Source organism: Vicia villosa, linkage group LG4 (genome assembly GCF_029867415.1).
Source record: "Vicia villosa cultivar HV-30 ecotype Madison, WI linkage group LG4, Vvil1.0, whole genome shotgun sequence".
Lineage (NCBI taxonomy): Eukaryota > Viridiplantae > Streptophyta > Magnoliopsida > Fabales > Fabaceae > Vicia > Vicia villosa.
Genome location: NC_081183.1, coordinates 196,691,381 through 196,702,779, shown reverse-complemented (window position 1 = coordinate 196,702,779; position 11,399 = coordinate 196,691,381).

Genomic DNA, 11,399 nt, shown 5'->3' with positions numbered 1-11,399 from the left:
AAGCGACGACTAGCATGTCTGGTTATGTTTCTTATTTTTAATCATATTAAATGGTGTGCATATAATATTTATATCATCTTATACATCTACATATGACAATAGTAAATAAAAGAGGTCTTTTATAAAACATTCTTTTCTTTATGACTATCTATAGCTAATAGAAATCCTGGGTACAACCAAAGAGATTGATGTCCGGTGAGCTGATAAAGTCAGGGATGCTGCCGAAGACGCTTTGCATGGCCAGCTAAAGTAACCAATTCTCCATATAATGTTAGGGTTATTGTTGGGTAAGCTTTGCACGTCCCACTAAAGCAATCAATTCCCTGTTAGAACATCCAATTAAGCGCAACTATAGTAACTGAAAAATTGAGGGAATGAAAGGGAGAGAAATCTGTTTTTTTATTGATGCAGTGGATTAACCACTAAACAGTTCACAACAACTATTTATATACAAGTGTTACAATATCTTGTTGACCAAGTAACCTAACTAACTTAACCAACAAGCTATGAATAACGGAAAATTTCTAACAAACTGGCAGTTGTGAATTACATTCTAACACTTCCCCTTAATTCATGATTGTTGCAACTTAATCACACCAAGCTGTTTTCTCATAAACTCAAATCTATCCAGCTTCAATGATTTGGTAAATCCACCTGCCAACTGCACTTCTGTTGGGCAGTATTGCACTTCAATCACACCATTACTCACATGTTCTCTAATGAAGTGAAATCTAGTGTCAATGTGTTTGCTTCTACCATGGGAGACTGGATTCTTGGCAAGGCTAATTGTTGACTTATTGTCAATTCTCAGCACCAATGGCTTCATCACTTCACACTTTAACTCCTTCATAACAGAATTCAGCCACATTCCCACATTGCTTGGCAAGTTGCAAATGTTCCAGCAATATACTCTGTTTCACATGAAGAGAGAGCAGTCACATGCTGTTTCTTTGTACACCATGAAATGGTTGCTTCATTGAACTTAAAAACATAACCAGATGTGCTTCTTCTATCTGTTATGTCACCACACCAATCACTATCAGAATATCCAACAGTTCATCTTTTTCAGCCTGATTTTCCCTTGGAAACAGCAGTCCAAAATCCTTTGTGCCCTTTATGTACCTAAGTATCCTCTTGGCAGCTTTCATGTGTGTCTTCCTTGGATCATGCATGAACTTGCTAACAACACTAACTGAGTAGCAAATGTCTGGCCTGCTGTTGCACAAATACCTTAATGATCCAATTATCTGCCTAAACAGTGTTGGATCTACCTTCTCCTCATTGTTGCACTCATCAATTTTTAAATTTGTTTCTGATGGATTTGAAGTTGGATTGTAGTTATCCATTTTAAACTTTTCCAGCAATTCACCAATATACTTTTGCTGATGCATCAGAATTCCTTTTTTCACCTTTAAGAATTTCATGCCTAAGAAGAATGAGAGTTCTCCTAAATCTGTCATTTCAAACTCAGATTTCATCTTGCACTTCACATTTTCAATTTCTGATGCATTGCTCCCTGTGATGAGCAAATCATCAACATACAAACAAATTATCATGGTTTCTTCAATTGAATTCTGCACATACACTCCAAATTCTGTTGCACACTTCTTGAAACCAATTTGCATCAGCACTTGATCAATCTTCATGTTCCAGGCTCTAGGATCCTGCTTTAGACCATACAAAGCCTTATGAAGTTTGTACACCTTGTGCTATTTACCCTTTACCTCAAAACCTAGAGGTTGTGATACAAACACCAACTCTTCAAGTGGACCATTTAAGAAAGCTGACTTTACATCCAAATGGTAAAGTGACCACTCTCTTCTGCAAGCCAAAGCAACCACCAGCCTCACAGTTTCAATTCTTGCAACTGGGGCAAATACCTCATTGTAATCAATGCCATGTTTTTGCAATAATCCTCAAGCCACCAACCTGGCCTTATGCTTTGAAATCTTCCCATCAGGGTTTAATTTCAACTTGAATACCCATTTCACATCTATCTTTCTTTTCTTGTCTGGCAGGTCAACCAACTCCCAAGTGTGATTCCTCTCAATTGATTTAATCTCTTCCATCATAGCCTCCAATCACACATCTATCTTCAGTGATTCTTCATAATTGAGAGGCTTAGCATATGCCAATAAAGCAAAATGAATGATGTGACCTTCTTCATTTATAGCATTGTCAGGAATCACCTCACAATCATTCAGTCTACTTGGCAACTGTCTGGTTCTTTGAGCCCTTACATTTACTGCTGTCACTTCTGGTTCTTCTGCATTTTCCTCATTTCCTACTTCATTTTCTGACTCATCACTTGAATTAGGATAAATGCAGCTTTGTTGTCCTCCTGAATTGTAGACTGGCTCCTCTTCCCACTTCCACTTCTCTGCCTCATTCAGAATCACATCCCAGCTGACATGCACCTTTTGAGTTGCAGGATTGTATAACTTATAGGCACCTGTAGGATGATAGCCTATAAGTATCATGACTTCACTCTTGTCTTCAAGCTTGCTTCTCCTCACATCTAGCATATTTTTGTAACATAAGGAGCCAAACACTTTAAAATGCTTTACACTGGGCTTTCTCCCACACCAAGCTTCCTCTGGCACCTGATGTCTTAACTTCTTTGTAGGACATTTGTTCAGAATGAAAGCAGCTGCAGTAACTGCTTCACCCCAAAATTTATGTGGCAATTTTTTCTGTTTGATCATACTTCTGGCCATGTTCAGCAGAGTTCTATTCCTTCTCTCTTCCAAACCATTATGTTGTGGTGTGTAAGGGGCAGTTACTCCATGAATAATTCCTTGACTGGTGCAAAAAGCTTCAAACTCCTTTGAAGTGTACTCTCCTCCTCCATCAGTTCTCAAATTTTTTATAGATTTATCACTTTCTTTCTCTACTAAAAATTTGAACTTCTTGAATACCTCCAAAGCATCACTTTTCAGCTTGATGGTATACAACCAGATCATCCTTGTAAATTCATCAACAAATATGATGAAGTATCTACTTCCCCCTAATGAAGATACTTCAAAAGGACCACAAATTTCTGAATGGATCACCTACAATGCTGAATTGGATCTCTTAGGTGCTTCAGACACAAAGGAAATCTGCTCTGCTTACTCTTCACACACACTTCACAGATTGCCTTCTTTAAGTTCAGCTTTGGCAGACCATGTACCAAATCTTTAGAATTTAGTTCACTGAGACTTCTAAAATTTAAATGACCAAACCTCTTATGTCACAGTTCTTCCACATCTTCACCAACTACAGTAGACAGACACAACATCTTTTCACTTGAGATGTTGCATCTGTATGTTCTATTCTTTGACATGTTTGGCTTGAGCACCAAGTCCTTCTTTGCATCAAATAACTTCAAAGAATCACCATCCATGGTTACTGAGAATCCCTTCTCCACAAGTTGACCAATGCTCATGAGATTACACTTCATCTCAGGAACATACATCACATCCTCAGTAATGACTCTCTTGCCATTATTGCCTTTGATCATTATATTTCCACTGCCTTCTGCCTCAAGGCTACTGTTGTTAGCAAGTTTGATACTTGTCTTCTTGCTTGTATCAAACTTTATCATCCATTTTCTATGTGAAGTCATATGGTTTGAACAACCTGGATCAAGAAACCAGTCCTCATTCTTAATTCGTTCATCACTGGTTGTGGCCATCAGCAGCACTGTACCAGATTCATCTCCATGGGCCAAATTTGCTTCTTCAACTGATTCCTTCTATCAGATTTGCAGAGCCTGTTGAATAGATCTCTTAGAACTTCTATCAAACACCAGGAGTTCATGTGCTTCTAGTGAATTTTGCAGTTCCTCGACCTTCATAGTTTTCACATCCTTTGCTTCTTGGATAGCTACAACTATGAAATCAAACTTTTGATTCAAAGATATTAGTACTTTTCTACTACCATCTGATCTGTAATATTTTCCCCACAGGTTTTCATTTGATTTACAATGGCAATTAGTTTCGAGAAGCAATCACTTACTTTTTGATCTTCCTCCATCTGCATCATCTCATACTTCCTTCTGTAGGATTGTAGCTTTACTTGTTTCACTTTTCTCCACCAGTGTGATAATTTTCTAGTATGTCCCATGCTTTTTTGGATCTTGTAACTTTTTAGATCTTCTTAAAATGCAGATCATTAACATTCTGCTGAATGTAAAACAAGGCCTTGGAGTCTTTCTTCTTGGCTTCCTTAAACACATTCTTCTGTGCATCAGTTGGATTCACCACCAGATCTTCATAGCCATTCTGCATAATTTCACTCACTTCTTGTGCACCAAACAAAGATTTCATTAAGGCACTCCATCGATCCCAATTCTTGCCATCAAGAACCAGAATGTTTGATCCAATCCCATTGCTATTCATCTTGATTATCACATTATGTTTTTCCTTGATTTTCCCTCACTTTTCACTCGTGTTTCTCTTTTGGATTGAGAACCAAGGCTCTAGATGCCAATTGATAGAACATTCAATTAAGTGCAACTATAGTAACTAAAAAATTGAGGGAATGAAAGGGAGAGAAATCTGTTTTTTATTGATGCAGTGGATTAACCACTAAACAGTTCAGAACAACTATTTATATACAAGTGTTACAATATCTTGTTGACCAAGTAACCTAACTAACTTAACCAACAAGCTATGAATAACAAAAAATTTCTAACAAACTGGCAGTTATGAATTACATTCTAACATTCCCTACATAAAAGTCAGAGGTGTTATCGGAGATGTAATGCCCCGGACTGCTTTCACGATTATCGAATGACCCTACAAACCCACACGGGTCTTTTTAGCATGTTTTGTCCTCACTCACATGATTTCTGGGAAAATTCCCAGAAGGCCACTCATCCAAATATTAGTCCAAGTAAAGAACACTTAACTATGGAATTCTTATTTGTTAGGATACTTAAAATAAGATGAATCTTAATTGTATAAGTAGTACCAATCAATCTTTATAAGCCTTCATTCAATCATGTAGTCCCATACATGTACAACCTAAAGATCATTCTCATTCCGATGTGATTTTGGCTTTTGCCTAGAAGTTTCCAGGAGTCGCTCATTGTCATGTCTTGTGCAGCGACAACCACTCCCTGTCTCGTCGACCTCGGGTGTTACATGCCCACCAGCTCCTGCTAGGTTCGTCCCCGAACCATATCGTACTAGGAGAGATCCACTCTTATACCATTTGTAACTCCTCATACTACTTTCAGGAATAACAAATGACCCTATAAACCAACACGAGTCTTTTCAACATGCTTTGTTCTCACTCACACGTTTTCCGATAAATTTCTCAAAAGTTCACCTATCCAAATTCTACTCAAAGTTAAGCACGCTTAACTTTAGACTTCTTATTCGTTAGGCTACCGAGAAAAAAATGTTTGTTGGTATAGGTAGTTAACCACTCCACGATGTCTCTACTTGCAACAATTTGGATCTCCTAATTAACCTTTTTCCTCTCAAATTTTATATAGTTTGAGTTTCGTTTAATTATCGATCAAACTTAATTTTCAATTTAAGTTCAACGATGATATAATTAATAACAAAATTTAACGAAATAACAGTTGAATCAAAATTTTAATTATATTTAAGAGTCATGCTAACGAGTGCCCCAGAGACACTAGTTAAACATTTTAAATAAAGAAAATATTTTAGATTCAATGCATTGATTACACACAATATTCTTTTAAAAAGATAATTATTTTTATTTTCAATGCATTGTATATACATATTTTGGATAAAAAAATATAATTTTTTAATTTTTAAATAATAATCAACTTAATCTTTTTAATCTTTTAACCAGTGTCCTGAGAACACTAATTAAAATTTCTCTATATTTAATTCTGGTTGATTCATTATCACCTTATTAATTTACCCTGCTTATTATAATTCATAATTTGATAGAGAATTTTGTTTTCCCTTTTATCAAACACAATTTATAATGCACTAAGTCGATGAAATCCAATGGTGGAAGAGCATAGGCTCAAGGAAGTCTTGTTTTGTTAGGTGCTAAGAAAAAATCCTATAGGAAAGAGCATCGCAACATCGTAAAGAGGATGACTACTTTATGTTGAAAAGTAATACTAAAATTTTTCACGAGGATCATCAAAGAAAAAATAGAATTATCTCATTAGGTCATAAAATCATTATTCTTTTTTGAAAAAGAAAGTCATCACTTATTAGTCCAAATTTTGAGTAGCTATATGTGAACGAACATGAGTCAAAACAAAAAAACGTGAACAAACTTGCCATGCAATTTTGGACAACTCTTTGGTGGTTGCTTCCTAATCTAATTAGTATATAACTTTATGGTCCACAATGAGTGATAATACTAATAAAGTAAGCATAAAACGAATTAAACTAGACTTTTCATATATGGTCTAACACGTGTCATCAAACCAATCAACATTTAAATTGGACATATTACGTTTGGTAGTCTTATTTTAAAACTAACGGGATACTCGTACGTTCGCACGAGTACTGAACGCATATTTGTTTTTAAAATAAATTAAAAGAAAGTCAAATTAATTTAACTAACAAATTTTATTTTATTTTTAAAAAATAATAAATTAAGTCAAATTAATTTAACTAACAAATTTTATTTTATTTTTAAAAAATAATAAATTAGTGCCTATATTTTTTGTATATATAAATTTTTTAAATGATATAAAAGAATTAAGTTTAATAAATAATATAAAAGAATTAAGTTTAATATTGTAAAGTGAAATTCTTAAAAATTGAGATTTAGTTTAAAATAATAGTTAACATCTAGTATAAGATATTAATTAAATCTATAAAATCAAAAGTTCTAGGATTGGATAGTTTATCTAACTTGGGTAAGTTAGATTAACAATGAAATTTTGAAAAAATCAAATATGAAGCACAAAGAAACTGGGCACTCAAACTATGGTTTTCAAATATAACATGTAGAGATATTTAATTTAGACTATTTCTTCATAAATGTAATACCATGCTGATTCACTCATATTTGAAATAATTATTTACTATATAAAAAATAGATTATCAAGACGAAGTGCATAATTTCATTTAATTTTTCAACCTATAAAATATGTTACATAATACTAATTAACTATTTATTAGTAATAATTATCATAATATACTAAATCTAATTTATCCTTAACTTTTCAGTTATTATTTATTCGTAATAATTACCAGAGTATACTAAATCTAATTTATCCTTTAAGTTTTCAGTTTTTCAGATTTCAAATTCATGTGGTATATATGTATCGTTGTTTTTGTTACGCCGATTTGTGAGAAAATAGTAAGATAGAGGAACAAGCTGTACTAAATTTGAAACCTCTGTGTTATTTATTCCAATTTGAAACCACTATATTATTTATTCTAAGTTAAATTGAATACGGAATAAGCAAGGCCGTCTCAAGATTTTGGAGGCCCTGTGTAGAATCGTCACCGTTTAACCATAAAAATCTAATAGAGGCCCTATGTACTCATGATTTAACCTACCAAATAATTTATGAGGCCCTATTTAGTTATAGTTTAACATTGGAAATTTTGAGGCCCCGTGCGGTAGCCCGCTTTGTACGCCCTCAAAGACGGCCATAGGAATAAGGAAAGGAACTAAAATAACAATCACAATAAATAAATGATAACTTTTTAATAGAAAATACAAAATGATTATATTCTTTTATGGTTATTTTTAAAACTTATATATATATATATATATATATATATATATATATATATATATATATATATATATATATATATATATTAAAAGACAATTTTAATTATTCCACTACAAGAAAAGTTGGATCTAGCCACGTAATGTTGCGACGTGATTATCACGTGGCTCAAAAAAGTGAGTTGCGACGTGATAATCACGTCACTATAAGGTTTTAATATTAAAAAAATAAAAACAACGTTGGCACATGGGGTGTCTGAAATTTTATTTTAAAAAAATAGTTGCGAAGTGAAAAACACGTCGCAACCTTTAAATAAAAAAAATAAAATGAAAACAGACAAAGTAGTCTGACAAAGGGGGGGGGGGGATTTCAAATTTTCATTTTTTTTATTGCGGCGTGTCGTCGCAACGTTTTTTTAGAATACCACGCCAACAGTTTGACTGACACATTAATTACTGCGTGGGTGTTGCGACGTGATTTTCACAACCTAGACACGTGAAAATCACGTCGCTAAAATTGATATACCCTTTCGCGTTTTGCTCCTCTTCCCAGAACCCCCTTTCTGGTTTTTCTCTCTTCTTCCTCTTCCCCCAAACCCTCTTCCTCTTTTCTTCCTCTTCCTCCATAATCCACCATTTTCAATCCTATATTTTTGTTACAATCCCCCATTTTCAGGTATGCAACTAATCTCCACTTGTTCTTGTCCATTTTTTTTTAATTTTTTTGTTAAGATTCTGATTTTGATTTAATATGTGTAGGTGAAGATTTTTGATTTTGATTCAAGTATAAGAGCTCACTCATTGTTCAACTTCATTGAGGTATTTTTTTTCAATTTTATTTATATAATTTTTCAGATTTTTTTATGTGATTATATATATATATATATATATATATATATATATATATATATATATATATATATATATATATATATGTTATAGTTTGTATTATTTATAGTATGTATTATTTATTTTTTGATGTGATTATAGGTTAATTTGATATATAATTTTTAGAATGTTAATTAATAGAATGTTATAATAATTAGAATGTATATTATTTGTAGTATGTATATATATAGATTAATTTTTAGAATGTATATTATTTATTGAATGTTAATTTTTATGTGATTATATAATAATTTTTTAGAATGTAATATTATTTATAGTATGTATAATTTTTAGAATGTCGTTATAATTATAGATTTTATAAAAACGAAAAATATTATATATAATATGTATTATTGTTAGAATGTATATATTGTTAGAATGTTAGAATGTATATAATATTTTTAGAATGTTATAGAATGTATATATTGTTAGAATGTATATATTGTTAGAAAATTATATTGTAGAAAATTATTTACTTATAGTTGATATAAGTAAATGTTTAATTATTGTTACTAAAAAAGAGAATGATTGGATATATGTGCAGTATGGAATATTATTTGTATTATCGTAGTTGGATGTACGATAGAGTGGAACCAGGAAGACGTGCACTTAAACCCAATTTTATACAAGGAGTTAACGGGTTTATCACGTGGGCGTTTGCTCAAGAATGTTGTCGAAGCGAAGGAGGAGTTAGGTGTCCCTGTCTTAAATGTGAATGTAGACCTATAATTAGTGACCCAGATGAAGTGGTCAGGCATTTGTATAGAAGGGGTTTCATGGAAAATTATTGGGTCTGGACATTTAATGGTGAAAAATTGCCGAGTAACGTACCAGAGACTAGCAGTACGCATGCTTCAAGTAGTCGTTCGTCAATGGAATATGAGGAAAGACCGCCTATTGAATATGAGGAAAACTTTAATCAGATCGGTGACATGGTTGAGGATGCTTTTGGTGTGAATGTGACCTATGATCAACCTGAAGATTGTGATAGGGAAGAGATGCCGAACGAAGAAGCACTGAGATTTTATCAATTGTTGAATGAGATGAATATGCCGTTGTTTGACGGTTCGTCTGACTCCAAGTTATCAATGTGTGTGAGATTATTGGCCGCCAAGTCAAATTGGAATGTTCCTGATCAGTGTTTGGAATTCTTTGTAAAAATGATGTTGGACTCAACTGCAATGAAAGACAACTTACCTACAACATTTTATGAAGCAAAGAAGTTGGTGTCGAAGTTGGGCTTAAGAGTAAGAAAGATTGATTGTTGCATTAATGGTTGTATGTTGTTTTATGACAATGAGTTTGGTACTCAAGATGGATTGTTGGAGGAATGCAAATTTTGTATGAGTCCAAGATATAAAGTTCGCAGTAGAGCCATTAACACTAATCAAGACCGTGTAGCAGAAAAGTCCATGTTTTATCTTCCGATAATTCCAAGGTTAAAAAGAATGTTTGCTTCAATGCACAGTGCAAGTCAGATGACATGGCATCATACAAGCAAAACAAGTCCAGACACTATGCGGCATCCATCTGATGGCGAGGCATGGAAACACTTTGATCGAATACATCCTGATTTTGCCGCAGAACCTAGAAATGTCAGGCTTGGATTATGCTTAGATGGTTTTGCTCCTTATGTTCAAGCGTCGGGAAGTGCGTATTCTTGTTGGCCAGTTATTGTAACCCCTTACAACCTTCCTCCCGAGATGTGCATGACAAAACCATATATGTTTTTGACGTGCGTCATTCCAGGACCTTCGAGTCCAAAAGCCGGAATTGATGTGTATTTACAACCTTTAATTGATGATTTGAAGAGGTTGTGGATTGGTGGAGAATAGACTTATGATATATCACGTAAACAAAATTTTACTATGCGAGCTGCCTTGATGTGGACCATCAACGACTTTCCAGCATATGGCATGTTGTCTGGTTGGGGTACACATGGCAGAATGGGTTGCCCGCATTGTATGAAAGAGACGAAGGCGTTTACGTTGGATAAAGGGGGGAAAAGCTCGTGGTTTGACTGTCACCGCAGATTTCTACCAAAAAATCATCCGTATAGAAAGAACAAGACAAATTTCATAAAAGACAAACAGGTAACATATATGCCTCTGCCCCGATTGTCACCAGGTGCTGTATGGGACAAAGTTTGTGGGCTACCAAAAATTACAGATACTGGAAAGGCATGTAGAATTGAAGGATATGGGGTCGATCACAATTGGACAAAGAGAAGTATATTTTGGGATCTTCCATATTGGAAAGATAATTTGTTGCGCCATAATCTAGATGTTATGCATATTGAGAAGAATTTTTTTGATAATGTATTTAACACTGTGATGGATGTTAAAGACAAGACGAAAGATAATGAGAAGGCTAGACATGACATGGAAAAATGGTGCAATCGAAAAGAGTTGGAGTTGAAGCCTCAACCAAATGGGAAATTATTGAAACTGAAGGCTTGTTTCAGTCTGACCTCCCAAGAAGGTAAAGCAGTTTGTCGATGGTTAAAAGAATTGAGAATGCCCGACGGCTATTCTTCAAATTTAGCAAGGTGTGCTGACGCCAACACTGGGAAGTTGCATGGTATGAAAAGTCATGATTGCCATGTTTTTATGGAACAATTGCTACCAATTGCATTTGGTTCTCTACCTAAATATGTGCTTAATCCACTAACTGAAATTAGTCAATTTTTCAGAGATATTTGTGCTTCAGCTTTAAAAGTAGATGACGTCATTAAGTTGGATCGAAATATTCCAGTCATTCTATGCAAGTTGGAACAAGTATTTCCGCCTGGTTTTTTTGACTCCATGGAACATTTACCTGTGCATCTCGCCTATGAA